This window comes from Triticum dicoccoides, chromosome 5A, assembly GCF_002162155.2.
Source record: "Triticum dicoccoides isolate Atlit2015 ecotype Zavitan chromosome 5A, WEW_v2.0, whole genome shotgun sequence".
Taxonomy (NCBI): Eukaryota; Viridiplantae; Streptophyta; class Magnoliopsida; order Poales; family Poaceae; genus Triticum; species Triticum dicoccoides.
The window spans coordinates 513,662,004-513,677,904 of record NC_041388.1 but is presented as its reverse complement, the minus strand read 5'-3'; the positions used below and the strand labels follow the sequence as shown (position 1 = coordinate 513,677,904).

The 15,901-nt window shown below is 45.8% G+C and overlaps 1 pseudogene; it reads right to left on the bottom strand.

The window, feature by feature from the left end:
- Window positions 1-11,775: 11,775 nt before the first annotated feature.
- Window positions 11,776-13,035, bottom strand: LOC119303468 (annotated as a pseudogene).
- Window positions 13,036-15,901: the final 2,866 nt, after the last annotated feature.

The window sequence follows — 15,901 nt, the reverse complement described above, 5'->3', positions numbered from 1 at the left end:
GCCCCGCACACACGCCCGCACGGCCCCTCCTCCCACACCGACGCTCGCCGCGGCCCTGTGTATGCTCTCGCTCCGGCTCTTCCCGCCGTCGCAGTTCGCCGCGGCCTCATCACCCCTCACCGCCCGCTACTCCGCTCGCCGTCAACTTCATCGTGGTCGTGCCCGACCCCCGCCCACCCTGCATCTATCGCGCCCATGATCGCGCGCTGCGCGCGAACGCGCTCGCCCGCGTGCCCCACTACTGCCCGCCTCGCCCAGCCTCGTACCAGCACGCGCCCGCACGGGGATGGGCTCGCAGCCGCCCACTGTTGTCGTTGCCGCCCGCCGCAACTGTCGCCCGTGGCCACTCCGGCCATTGCCCTCTCCGGCGCCGCCTCCCCTGCGCCCGTGGCCCTCCGCCTTGCCTCGCTCCCGCGCTCGCTAGCGCGCACCACCGCCTACTGCCATGGCTGCTGCTCGCTGCTGCTGATCCGCACCGCCGCTGCTGGCCTCGCCTCCGGCCGCTGCCCGCCGGCCATCGCAAACCCCCCTGCCCGTCGCCCTGCGGCGCCCTATCGGGCGCCCGCTGCGCCCGCGCCCGTAACCCCGCGCGCCAGCTAAGGCCCAGGCCCAATGACGGTCGGGGCCCAACCCCCAGAACGGTTATATAAAAAAACTAAATTTTAATATAATAAAAATAAAAATAAAAATAATTAACTAAATTAATTAAGTTAATTAATCATAATTAAAATAATCTAATCACTAATTAACCTAAGTAATTGTTAGTTAATTAATTAGTCAATGACACGCAGGACCCTCATGTCAGTTTGACCAGTCAACACCTCTGTTGACTGTTGACCTCATGCTGACGTCATGATGACGTCAGCAAACACTATTCTGGATAATGTTGAATTAAAATAATTAAATAAATGCTCAAAATTATTTAAATCCTTTAAAATCGATATAAAATAAACCGTAGCTCGGATGGAAAAACTTTGTACATGAAAGTTGCTTAGAACGACGAGACGAATCTGGATACACAACTCGTCCGCCACACATCCCTAGCATAGCAAACACACAACTTTCCCCCTCCGATTCATCTGTCCGAAAACGCAAAACACCGGCGATACTTTCCCGGATGTTTTCCCCCTTCGCGGGTATCACCTCATACTGCGTTAGGGCACACCTAGCACTGTTACTTGTCATGTCATGCATCGATATGCATCGGTTTACATTGTATTCATTGTTTCTTCCCCCTCTTCTCTCCGGTAGACTGCGAGACTGACACCGCTGCTGGTGCCCCGATCGACTACGTTGTTGACAACCCCTCCTTGCCAGAGCAACCAGGCAAGCCCCCCCCCCCCTTGATCACAAGATATCGCCTATTATTATCTCTACTGCTTGCATTAGAGTAGTGTAGCATGTTACTGCTTTCCGTTAATCCTATCCTGATACATAGCCTGTCATTGTTGCTACAGTTATTGATACCTTACCTGCAATCCTAATTGCTTAGTATATGATGCTAGTTTATCATCAGTGGCCCTACATTCTTGTTTGTCTGCCATGCTAGACTATCGGGCCGTGATCACTCGGGAGGTGATCACGGGTATATACTTATACATACTATATGATACTTGTGGTGACTAAAGATGGGTCGGCTCGAAGAGTACCCGCGAGTGATTCACGGATTGGGTCCGAAAGGACGTTTGTCCCGACGGCCCTCTGAGTGGATCTTTGTGGCGGAGCGACAGGGTAGGTTGAGACCACCTAGGAGAGAGCTGGGCCTGGCCGTGGTCGCCGTCCGCGGTTATTTCAAAATAACATGCTTAACGAGATCTTGGTATTTGATCTAAGTCTGGCCACTGGCCTATACGCACTAACCAACTACGCGGGAACAGTTATGGGCACTCGACGTCATGGTATCAGCGGAAGCCTTCGTGACGTCAGCGACTGAGCAGCGTGCGCCGAATTGGACCGTTAGCCTGCTCTTATATTAAGGGGGCTAGGTCTGCTTCCGGCCGCCCTCGCAACGTGCAGGTGTGCAATGGGCGATGGGCCCAGACCCCTGCGCCATAGGATTTAGACCGACGTGCTGACCTCTCTGTTGTGCCTAGGCGGGGCTGCGACGTGTTGATCTTCCGAGGCCGGGCATGACCCGGGAAAGTGTGTCCGGCCTAAGGGGATCGAGTGTGTTGGGAAATGTGGTGCACCCTTGTAGGGAAGTTTATCTATTCGGATAGCCGTGTCCCTCGGTAAAAGGACGACCCGAAGTTGTACCTTGACCTTATGGCAACTAGAACCGGATACTTAATAAAATACACCCTTCCAAGTGCCAGATACAACCCGGTGATCGCTCTCTAACAGGGCGACGAGGAGAGGATTGCCGGGTAGGATTATGTTATGCGATGATACTTGGTGAACTTACCATCTACTCTCTTCTACATGCTACAAGATGGAGGCTGCCAGAAGTGTAGTCTTCGACAGGACTGACTATCCCCCTCTTATTCTGGCATTCTGCAGTTCAGTCCATAGATACTACCCATTTCATTGATACCAATGCATATGTAGTCTAGATCCTTGCTTGCGAGTACTTTGGATGAGTACTCACGGTTGCTTTGCTATTTCTTTTCCCCCTTTTCCATTTTTCTCGGATGTCGCAACCAGATGATGGAGTCCAAGAGCCAGAGGATCCCAATGTTGTTTCTACGTGGAGTTCGGCTTCGAGGAGTAGATAGGAGGTCCCAGGCAGGAGGCCTTGCCTTTTCAATTGTTGCTACTTTTGTGCTAGCCTTCTTAAGGCAGATTTGTTTAACTTATGTCTGTACTCAGATATTTTTGCTTCCGCTGACTCTTGTGTTTTCGAGCTTATGTATTTGAGCCCTCGAGGCCCCATGGCTTGTAATATAAAGCTTGTATTATTTTAATTTGTGTCTAGAGTTGTGTTGTGATATCTTCTCGTGAGTCCCGAATCTTGGCCGTACATATTTGCATGTATGATTAGTGTACGGTCAAATCGGGGGCGTCACAGTTGTCCTTGTCCCGCTCCTCCTCTCGCTCCTCTTCCCACTCCTCTGGCTCTCCGGTGGTGTTCGGCGTCAAGGCCGAGCCCGCAGCGGAGACCCTGCTCGGCCGGCATCGTCATCAACGAAGGCGGCGGGCGTGCCTCCTCCTTGGCTCCTTCCCGCTTCGTCAAGCCGAAGAGGGAGTCGGGTCTCACCGCCGTGAAGAAGGAGCCAGGGCTCGCTCATGTGAAGACGGAGCACGGGATCGCTGGTGGCGAGAAGGAGGCGCTCGTCGACACGGCGGCCTTGAAGTGGGCGCGCAACGGCTGGGCGCGGACGGAGATGGAGCGCCAGCGCCGTGCCTATGAAGAGCTCGCCGCACGGCATCGGCGAGGCCGCGACAAGGAAGGCGTCATCGTCCTCGACGATGACAGCGACGACGGCGCACCACCGGCACCGGTCCGCCAGGGCGGCGCCGGCCAGGGGTCCAGCAGGGGCGGCGTCCGCGTCAAGGAGGACAAGGTCGGCGACGACGATGGCGACTTCGCCAAGCTCACCGCGTTCTTCGCGCCGTAGAATAACATTAAATTTGTTTATGTAATAAAAACTATGCTATAAAATGTAATTTCCGCCGAACTTTAGCCGAATTCCTATTTTGTGTAAAAAAATGTTATCTTCTGGAGACGACCCTGGGGCCGGCGGCTCGGGATCCGAAAGCCTCCACGCCGATTTTTAGCGCCTCCTGGGGGGCCAACGGCTGGAGATGCTATTATATACAATCCCCCTAATCTATCTCCACCGAGAACATCCTCCACCTCGCCCATTGTGGAGTTGAAATTTTTTGTCTAAAATTGGAACAAATCTGGATTTTGAAATGTCATTTTCTCTTTGGTACTTGTGCATAATTGTCTAAAACTCAAGAGTGACTGACTATGTTTTCTATTTTTTCTGTAATTTTTCACATTTTTCTGGACAGTTTAATTTTTTAATCGAAATTTAAAAAATCTGGACAGAAATTTGAAATATGTTTCTCTTTGCCCCTTTTCTAGAATCAGATGAAATTCGAATAGTACACTACTATGATTATTCTTTATTTCTGTAAAAAAATCAGAATTTTTTGTGCAGCTTGTTTTTGGACAAGATTTTAATTATTTTTGGGCATTCTAGATTGCATGGGGTACTATCATTTTGTTTTTTGTTCAGTTTTTTTTATCTTATTCACCCTCTGATTTCTGTCATCTGGAAAGATAGATGTTTATTTTTAATGTTTGGCATTTCGTCTAGAGACACAGCGTAACGGTGGGGCATACGATCAATTGCAATAAAAAAACAGTTAATGCGTTTCTCCTCCCTTTGTGTCTCCTCCAAGCCCCGCAGTCGTGTTCGATCCAAACCGAGCCGTACTCGCGAGAGCGAGATCCAAATCGAGATTTCTTAACCCTAGGTCTCGTCCCTAGGTCAGCTGATGCTCAATCGGGTGATGTCGATGCAGCGGGAAAGTCATCGCCTGCAAATACAACCCCATAGTAAGTTACCGCCTCGCTGTTTTTTTCATCTGGACCCAAGTTTTGTGGAACAATACCAGGTAAGGTAAGCAGATTCTTGTAGGTTGATTTAACCTAATGTCTATTTGAGCGTAAAATTTTGATTATTTTTTTCATAGAGAAGAGTAAGCTAGGTTTCTATGGTAGTATAAAAGAATTTTATTGATCAATTTGGGAAAGATCAAATTTTGTGTGTGTTTTCATATGTACCCATGTTATGAAAATTTGCTATAACAGTAGTATAGCCACTCAAATACGCAGTAAAGATTGATAGGCAGTATCGCAAGAAACGAAAACTCTACAGTGAATAGCCCCGCTCGCCGTAACCCGTGAGCCGGGGGGAATCCTTTTCTATGCGTAAACATACATTGGATTTGAGAGGCCCCATGTGTCTTCCATGCTAAAGTTAGCAGGTGGTTGCCTTGACGTGGTCTGAGATGATCCTTGGCAGAGTGAAATGCAAGAAACCACCACATTTGGGGCTTATCTTGCAGAAAACAACGTGGTCGCTAATCATTTGCAAAAGCCACCGTGGATTCAGTAACAGTTTTGCAGATTGCACTGAACATGTCATTTGGCTCGGTTGAGGGCGTTTCTGACAGGTGGGGCCCAATATGCGTGACATGGCGTAACGGACGCGTTGACAGTGTCGTTTGAGCGTACATCTTGTCGAGCCGGACCGACCGACCGACGGCGCCCGACCAGACCAGATCTGCTCCGTCCTCTCCCTCCAGCTCCAATCCATGGCGATGACGAAACCTAGTGGCGTGGACGGTGGCGGGGGAGTTGCTGCCGGTGGGGATGCTCCGGGCGGCGGTGCTGGAGATCCACCGGAGTTCTGCGGGAGCTCCAATCCGTCGAGCACGCTGCCTCTTCCCCAACCGCCGTCGTCGCCGAAGTCGTTGGAATACGCGGCGGCTACTGTGTTCGCCCAGGCGGTGAAGGCCAATCCGACGGGCAGCCACCATTTTGCCTCCTCCTTCGGCGGTGTGGAGTAAGTCATCCTCCTCCTCCTTTGTCATTTCCCTGATTGGTATTCTAGGGTTAGGGTTGTAGTGTTAGGGTTCTATGGTTGGTGTTCTTGGGTAGTTGTAGTACGGCTAAGGTTGTAGTGTTAGGGTTCTAGCATTAGGGTTAGTGTTAGCTGTTAACTGAATTTTTAGTAAACTGTTAACTGTGTACTGAAATTATTGAACACTGTATATTGTTAACTGAATTTTATGAAGACTGTTAAGTGGATTTTAACACTGTTAACTGAATTTCTGTTGCCAACAAGTTTAACTCTGTTAACTGAATATTGTGAACACTGTTAACTGTTAACTGAATTTATTGATAACTGTATGTTGTTAACTGAATTTTGTTTACACTGTTAACTGGATTTTAACACTCTAAACTGAATTTCTGTTGCCACCAATGAGACCTCTTAAAAATAATTGTGAACACTGTTAAATGCATTTTATCTGAATTTGTAGCTTGGATGATGAAGAATGGGAAGTGAGGTTCCATTTCCTAGACAGAGATAACTTGGAAAGAACAATCTGTTTATCAGACATAACCTTCTGGAATCTCATTGCCCTAATAGAGGTAGAAGGCTATAGTTCAAGGGATTTTATGTATTATGTTAGAGATCCAGGAGCTGGGGTGTCAGGAATGGAAGAATTAACTGATGATGACAAGGTGGAAGAAATGTTGGATCACATAGCTAGTAAAGGAAAGAATATTGTTAACATTACAGTTATGAGAAGTGATGCACCTAGACCAGTTGATTTGAACATTGGTCATGCTTATGAAGAGCAAGTTCCTTTGTCAGAAATAGGTGTACCAGTTGTCTATGAGGTAGACAATTCAGGAGTTCTTTTCCCCAGTCCAGTGAAACCCCAACCACAGCCAGTCCAAGTAATGAACACACAGGAGAGATCTTGTTTGTTGAAGCAAAAGGGCCCAAGTGAACCTGAGTTTGCTTTGGACAATGGTAATGAGAGGCATGAGTATTTCATGGAGACAGACCAAGAGCAAGAGCACATTGAGCAGATGATGGAGCAGAAAAGAAATGAAGAAATTCAGAGGTACAGGAGTAATATGATACAAAGAGAGAAGTACAAGGCAGCAAAAAGAAAACTCCCACAGCTGCTTACTGAGGAGTTCACTGATAGTGAAAGTGAGGATGAAGATCTTGAAGATGAGGACATATTGGCTAGGTTGGAGGCAATGAAGAGGCATAGGGATGATCCACTACATCACTTTGAAGGAGACACTAATGTAGAAGAGCTATATGGGCCAGATGAGAAGGAGGAGAATGAAGGAAGAGATGAAGAGGGAGGACAAGTGGAGCCACTAGATGAGGGCTTGAGAGGAGGAAGCAGCAGCACAGGAGGAAGTAAGAGGAGGGGGGAGGGGCCAACAACAAGATCCCATGCAAGTTTGGATCAAATCATAGAGCAAGACTGGGCATCTTCATCTGATGAGGAGAGCAACCCAGGTGACTTAAGTCAGGAAGAGAATGATTGTGCTCAGCTTCCACCATTTAAGCTACCAAATGGTAGGAAGAGCAGGGCCAAAAAGAATAAAGTTAGGGTTTGGTATGATGAGGAGAGGGAAAACCCACAAGAACAATTTGTCAAGCAACTTTGTTTCCTAGATGTCCAGCAGTTCAGGAGGGCACTCCTTACATTTCACATCTCACAAAACAGGAACTACTCATTTCATAGGAATTGCTCAGATAGAGTTATTGTAGTTTGCAGTACAGATGACTGTCCTTTTTTCATTGTTGCTTCCAAAATTGCACATGAGAAGACATTTTGTATGAAGAAAATGAACTTGTACCACAATTGTCCTGCTGTTGGAGAGAGCACCAAAGTCACTGCAAGATGGTTGGCACATGAGTGTGAGCAACAGTTAAGGTCTGACATAAACACACCAGTCCAGGCAATAATTGACAATTTGAAGAAAAAACATGGAATTGAAGTGTCCATTCACATGGCCTACAGGGCAAGGAAAGCAGCTAAGGAAGTTGTCCAAGGAGATCAGAGGGCACAATACACTAGGATAAGGGATTACCTCCAAGATGTGCTCGATACCAATCCTGAAAGTAGATGCATTGTGACAACAAAGCATTTAAAGCTTCATCCTAGCAAAAACCCTAGATTTCATGGCTTGTTCATGTGCCTCAATGCTTGCAAAGAGGGCTTCCTAAATGGTTGCAGACCCTTCATAGGTACTTGCATAATTATTTTCCCAACATATTTGCCATTGCTTTTGTTTATGTTTGGTGCTAATGTGTTATGTTTGGTTTTAGGTGTTGATGGTTGCTTTGTTAAGTTGACAACAGTGCAACAAATATTGGCTACAACTGGAAGAGATGGTAATACCAACATCTTTCCCATTGCATTTGCTATTGTTGACAAGGAGGACACTGCCAGCTGGTCCTGATTTCTAACCCAGCTCAAGTATGCTCTTGGTGATGAGTCAGGAAAGTATGGCAAGTACACTATCATATCTGATAGACAAAAGGTACCTCATACATCATAATTCTTATTTTTACTGAAGTTTTACCATGCTTAGTACTGTCAAATAGTGTGTTGTTATACTATATTTTGAACACTAGTTATTTAAACAGGGCCTTCTTAAAGCCATAAACAATGTCTTCCCAAATTGCCCTCAAAGATACTACCTTAGACATATTTATCAGAACTTTCAAACAGTTGGCTTTAGAGGTGAAGAGTTAAAGAAGTATATGGATCAGGCTAGTTATTCATATAATGAGCATGGTTTTGAACAAGCAATGGAAGGCATGAAAAGAGAGTGTGAGGCAGCTTGGAAATGGCTTAGAAAGATACCCAAGCATACATGGGCTAGACATGCCATGGACAAGAATTGTAAAACTGATTTGATTGTTAACAATATTAGTGAAGTGTTCAACAAAATGATACTTGATGTGAGAGGGAAACCAATTAAAATCATGGTTGATGGCATCAGAACAAAATTGCTAGTTAAGTTCAATGCCAATAGGACCAAGACTGAGACAGCCAAGTGGCGGATATGCCCAACATATGCTAAGAAGTTAGAAGAAGCAAAACACCATGCTAGATATTGTCAGTCAATCAAAGCAGGACCTGATCTATACCAGGTTAGCAATGGAGAAAGCACATATGCAGTAAATCTGCAAGTGCACACATGTGGGTGTAGCAAATGGGACATGACTGGTGTTCCTTGCAAGTATGGTGTTTCTGCAATTAACAAGGCAAAACTTCATCCAGAAGATTTTGTTAGTGATTTCTTGTTAGTGATTTCTTCAAGAAACCAATGTACCAAGCAGCCTACAATCCAATTGTGTATCCTGTGCCTGGGCCTGATCTATGGCCAAATACTGGGACCCCTGACATAGAGCCACTAGTTTTCAGAGACAAGCCAGGAAAGAAGCAGACTAAGAGGAGAAAGAATCAGTTTGAGAAGCCAGCTCCCAAAGATACTTCAAGGATGGCAACAATAACCTACAGCAATTGCAACTTGACAGGGCATAGGTACACTAGCTGCCACAAAAATCTGAAGCCAGCCCTAGCAATGAGAAGAACCAACACCAGGTTAAATCTTGTTTATATATGTTGTCACTGCAGGTTAAATCTTGTGTATATTTAATACTATGTTCTAATCTGTCTATATGTTGTCACTGCAGGAAAACAGGAGAGTTGATGCACCTAGGGCAGCTCCATCTGCTCCACCAGCAGCAAGGGCAAGAGCTCCTGCTGGAACCAGTGCAACACCAAGGATAGCTCCACCAGCAGCAAGGGCAAGAGCTCCAGCTGCAGCTAGGACTGCAACTAGGGCTGTACCTAGGGCGGCTCCTTCTGCTCCTGCTCCAACAAGGCCAAGTTCATCTTCTGCTGCTGCTGATAGGCCTAGTTCATCTTCTGCTACTGCTGCTAGGTCAAGTGCAAAGAAAATATTCATACCATCAAGACTGTCAGGTACTGGAAGAGTGAGAAAGCCATCATACAAGATGTCTGAATGGTTCAATTGTTCTCAAGGCAGCAAGAAGTGATGTAATGTTGAAACATGTTTAATTCAGCCTTTTTTGGCTAGTTTGTGATGAAGAATATTAAGAATTTCATGTTGAAACCAGTTAGTTCAAGTCCAAGTGATGGACTATGTAATGTACCTAATGGTTGTGATGCACTATGATACTCTGGTTATGATGATGTGATGATGAACTTATTAGTTATGATGTTTTGCAAGAAGTTTTCATTATGTTGTTGTGATGATGAGCATAGTTTCATTGTTGATATGATGATGATCTTAGTTTTCATGTTGTTGATATGATGTGTTATGATGTGTTGCAAGAAGTTGGGTGCCTCGGCGTAGGCGTCGACAAAACCCAAAATGTCTCCACTTGGGCATTTAGGGTGCCTCGGCGTCGACAAAACCCAAAATGTCTCCACTTGGGCATTTAGGGTGCCTCGGCATCGACAAAACCCAAAATGTCTCCACTTGGGCATTTAGGGTGCCTCGGCATCGACAAAATCCAAAATGTCTCCACTTGGGCATGTAGGGTGCCTCGGAGTCGAAAAAACCCCTAAGAAGTTACTGACATATCAATTTTTTAAATCCAAAAAAAATTGCACAAAAATAAAAACCCTAAGAAGTTACTGACATATTAATTTTGTAAATCCAAAAAAAATTGCACAAAAATAGTTTGGCCTGGGGATCGAACCCAGGACCAGTGGGTAGTAACCAGGGGTTTAATACCAATAGGATAGTGCTAGTGATGTTGCTTTAGTAGCATCCGCAATTTTACTTATGTTTATTTAGGCACGCACTGTGTTGAGAGTGCGTTGAGGCCGCCAGCGTGGTGAACGTCCGTTTAGTATAACTAGTCGTTTCGGTTTCTGCCTTTACTACATGTCCACCTACCGCTCTCTTCGATCACTCGCCCACTCGCCGCCCGCACCGCCCACTCCTATTCCCCCTCTCTCCCGTCGAAACCACCGCCGGCAGCCACCCCCACCGCCGTCGCCATGGACTGGCAGCTGGCCATCGAAGAGCTCACCGGCAACAACCACGAGCTGCGTGTGCAGTACAGGGAGATCGCGCGCTGGTTCCCCAGTCTGGCGATGCTGAGGAACCATGCCCGCGGCCTGGTGAAGGTGATGACACCTGCCGAAAGGCAGCGTGCATTCCCTGCCGGCCGCACCGTCCCGCCGGCGACCATTCTCCTGTGGGCGATGCGCGAGGTGCAGCGCTCCCCCGACCCCAGGCAGCGCGCCCGTTGGTGGATGTACCGCTCATCCACCACGCCGCCGACCGCCGCGGATGACATCACCGACGCCGTCCTCGCTCTCCCAGCACCCATCAACAACGCCTACTGGGAGAGGCGCAATCCATGGGTGCTCGGGCCAGACGACGACTCCGACGCCGAGTCCGAGTCCTCTAACGACTACGACTCTGACAAATCTGACGGCTACTCCTCTGACGACGAGGTGGACGAGGTCGTCGTACTCTCCTCCGACTCCTCCGACGACGAGCCTGATGTGCAGCTCCTGGCGCCCGTCCTCCACGCCGTCGAGGGGCAGAAGAATAGCCCAATTGATGTGGATAAGCTGCCGGAGGTCGCCGACAACCCAGAGCTCGTCGTCGTGAAGCAAGAAGAGGAGGGCGGCGGTGAAGATGTGGTGGAGCCAGCGCCGGCCAAGAAGAAGAGGGCAGCGGTGAACAACAATGACGTGCGGCGCTCCCTATGCCTGAAGATGCTGAAGAAGGAGGAGTGACATGCTGTCTTCAGTTTCGTCAGAAGAAGAAAAAGTTCAGTTTCGTCAGTATGTTAGTTTGCTAGTTCTATCTATGTCAGTTGTATCTATGCAGCTACTATCTATGTTAGTATGCCACTATCTATGTAAGACTATCTATGCAGTTACCATCTATGTTAGTATGCCACTATCTATGTCAGACTATCTATGCAGCTATTATCTATGTTAGTACGCCACTATCTATGTCAGACTATCTATGCACTATGAACTTGCTATCTATGTTCACTATCTACTTGCTATAATCCAAGCTGTTAATTCATCACAAACTGAACTTAATAAAAGCTGATAATTCATCACAAACATAGTACTCTCACAAACAACATACAATCCAAGGTTCATTGCTACAGACATAATAGAGTTCACCACAATAAAGCTTAACACATTACAAGCTTTCCTCCATAGCTACTACAAAAGACATCATTGACACACATGGTCAGACAGCAACACAAATTAGTCCTCATCACAAATAGCCTTAATCTGGGGAAGCTTCCTCTTGTTGCTATCACCTGCTATCTTGAGCTCAACAATGCAGGAAGCAAGAGTACTCTTCTCCATGGTCAACTTCTCCTTCACTTTCATCAGCTCAGCAATGCAACAATCCAGCTTATCCTTCTCTTTCTTCAGGTCATCCTTCTCTTTCTTCAGGTCAGCATAGCAAATCTCCAAAGTCCTCTTATCAGAGCTCAACTTTTCCTTCTCCTTAAGATGGTTGAACTTGAAATTCCTAATGACAGTGGCTTGAGCTACATGAATTTGCTTTAACTGGTCAACAACAGCCTTTAATTTTTTTATCTCAGCATCCTTTGTCATGCTGCTTTCACACTAACTAAAATGTTGTCGGCATCATTCTTCTGGTTTACCTCAGGCTGGCTATCCTTATAATCCAAGAGGTTGTTCACATCTTCAATAAGCTTCTCATATGTCTCCTGCAACTCTTTTTTCTGCTGTGTGAGATTGTGTACAGTGCTTGAATGCTCCAGGCATGCCATCCTGTTTTCATGCTGGCTATGCTCATACATAAGCCAGAGCTTATGAATAGCATTCTGCAGATGCTCTGACCAATGCTCATCTACCCACTGCACTAATCCACAATTTGCAACACCCTACAATAGAAAAAATCAGTTCAAAATTACAGACATTACTTACAGATTCAGTTAAATAGCTAATTCTGTTAATGTACCAGAATCACATTCATTTAATGACGAATAATTATGAAAACTACAACTAAGAACACTACCTATGAATCCTAGAACTAAATTCAGTAACTATAAACCCTAGAACATGAGCAGTAACTATGAACCCTAGAACATGAACAGTAACTATGAACCCTAGAACAGGAACAGTTACTACAAACCCTAGAACAAGAATTGGAATGCTGCAAACACAACTTAAAACTTACTTCAGTGGCACAAGCAATGAACCTCCTACCAATGCTTATCCCCTCAAATGCAACATACTTCCTCCCTGGATTCCCATGCTCACAAATCACATTCAAGTCATCAGCAAGACCCTCGAACGACGGCTCATCAATTGTAGCTGGGATCTGAGAAATCCAACAAAAACGTGTTCAAATCGAGCAAATGTTCAACCCTACAAACCCTAGAACAGAAATGAGGAATAGAATGTTCTGGCCTTGACAGGGGAGTCGTCGGAGGAGATGTACTGCGCGGCGGAGCCGTTAGTGCTCTCACTGTCGGTCCAGGACACCATGGCGGACGGCGGCCGGCGGTGACCGGAAAGGAGAGGAGAAAATGGGAGGGGAGCGAGCGAGTGTGGGAGCAGAGAGAGCGAGCGTGAGAGTAGAGAAATCGAGCGAGATGTGGTCGGGCGCGGGTGGTCTGTCTCTGGCGACCTGACCGCGTTTGTCTTAAGCAAACGGCGCCGTCAGCGCGTCCGTTACGCCATGTCACGCATATTGGGCCCCACATGTCGGAAACGCCCTCAACCGAGCCAAATGACATGTTCAGTGCAATCTGCAAAACTGTTACTGAATCCGCGGTGGCTTTTGCAAATGATTAGCGACCACGTTGTTTTCTGCAAGTTAAGCCCCAAATGTGGTGGTTTTTTGCAATTCACTCCCCTTGGCAACACAACATAGGGGAGCCCAAGTTGACTGTCTATGCACCCTGTCGATTATGCGTTCCCCTGTCTTGTTTTATTTGTTTGAGCACCGCGGAGATACTTGGGTGGTATTGCAATGTTTTGTACCAATTTATATGGTCATTCAAAAGCCTTTTTCTTTAGTTGAAATTTGGGTGTCTAGCTCGAAAAGCATTATTTCTGTTGACTAAAGTTGGGCAAGAAAAACGATTTCTGTTTCAGCATGTGCATATGCATGCTTCACTTTTTTTTCCTTGTAACTTTCCACCTGCAATCATGCATTATGTATTGCAGATGGACCAGCTGATTCAAAGGTTGACAGAAAGGACTCAACCTGCAAACAAGATCATAGTTCCCAAGGTGGTGAAACACAATACCCTGGGCCACATCTTCCAGAGGTACGCCATGAAACGATGATGATGGGCTATGAATGCTCTAACTATACTAATTGGTTGAACTGTGCTTGGTAAATATTTAAGTATGAACATATCTTTTAGTGCTGCAACCTGCCACAATCCTACTGCATTAGTAGCTTTGTTTTTTCTTAAACTGCCTGCAGGAAAATGTCTGTCATGACTCATGAGTGTTAGATCCCCTCTTGTCTTCGTAAGGAGGGGTAGATTTCATAGAGTTACTTCTCTTAGCAGTGGCTTGTGTTATTCTTGGTGTGGTTTTATGGTCTGAAATCTGGATTCAGTGTCCTGCTATTTATGCATACTGGTACTCTAAATACTCCTATATGCGGTGTTGAGGGTTGATCGCCCGCTGCGAGGCCTGACGCCAATCCCCTTCGCCTCCTTGTTCAACCTCCATATTTTGGAGGCCCTTCGCCCCCTTGCCGCCTTGGTCGGGTGTCCTCAGCAAACAAGTTGAGAGTGGCTCTGCTCGTGTTGGTAAGGTGTCTTTTGTTGGTGATAACGTAGTCATCGTCTCCTCATACACTGGCTGCAGCTCCAAGACTCGATTGTGTTTCTTTTGTTTGATCCAAGTCCTGTGTGCAAAAGTGAAGGACTAAGTTTTATTTTTTTAGGGTCCTCCTATGGGTTGTGATGTAACAAAGTTTGACATGTTATACCAGCTTCGGGGTCCTTCGACTGTAAACTTTGTTTAGAAAATAAATTAAAAATAGCCAAACTTACTGTTAGCTTCTTCCATGCCTAGCACATGCCATCCTTGGCAGTTAAAACTCAATCTTCATGATAGAACTTCCATATGTGTATCTACAGAGGCCCTGTCCTTTCCTTGATACATTATTTAATTCAGACAAATAACCATTTTGGTGCCCATGCTCGCTACAGTATATATATCCGAGTGTCTATATCTACTACTAATTTGACTTATGATGTTATTTTTATACAACTCCCTTCCATTATAAAAGACCAATATTTTGACTGCACTATTTTCCTAGTCCAATTGACATTGGGCTCTTTAACCAGTAAATAATGATATAAGCTCAGTTGCTCATTCTTGTAGTGAAATGATATTTGTTTTATAGAGGAAACTTCTTCTGCGGTGGCATAGTTATCTCTATCCTTCTTTGTTTTGCACTTCTATATACCCAGTTAACATGGTCACACCAAAATTATGAGCGAGTTTAGGACCATGTGAGTTACACGTCTTCATACTAGTAGAACTGAAAAGTGGTCAATTTGGACGGAATATCTTTGGATATGTCGCTATTGTTGCTAGTGCTAGGCTGCTAAGGCTACTACACTGCAACATTTTATCCTGGTGTTAGTGGCTGGTGCTCGGCATAAGTAATGATTTAATTTGCTATCATTACGAAGTTAGGCTGTGTGACTGTGTCTATGAAGTTAGTGTCTGGTGCTCTCTGTGACTGTGTCTATGAACTCGCCTCGCCATTCGTCATGAACGTGAGTATATGTGAGTTCGATGGAATACAATGGTTTCACTCATAGTAACTAGATGATACTAAGACTATTCTTTTAGAACCACTAATAAGACATTTAGGAAAGTAACCGCCCTTTACTCAGAAGTCAGCACAATTGCACGGTATGCCTATGTATAGCATTGCAATCATGTGCAAGCACTTGGGTTGAAATGTTACTCGACATGGTTTTCTTTATTTCTTTTGTCCATTTGAAATAATTATACCTGACCATGTTCAGCTTTTCTCAAATTCTTGTGCATGCAGGATATCTGGTGTCATATATATTCCCTACTGCCAATGCGAGATGCTGCTCGAGCTGCTTGTGTGTCAAATGCATTTCAACGTTTCTGGAGATGCCATCCAAACCTTGCTTTCAGTATGAAAGCATTGGGCATGGATAAAAGATCATGTGGAGAGGATGAAATAGCGAGAAATTTCACCAGCAAAGTCGACCACATTTTAAAAAACCGCTTATGCATGGCCATAAAGACACTCGAGATTGTTTTCCGTTATTACAATGACCAGGTCTGTAACCTTGATAGCTGGCTTCAGACTGTTGTTACACCGGGGATTGAAGAACTCACT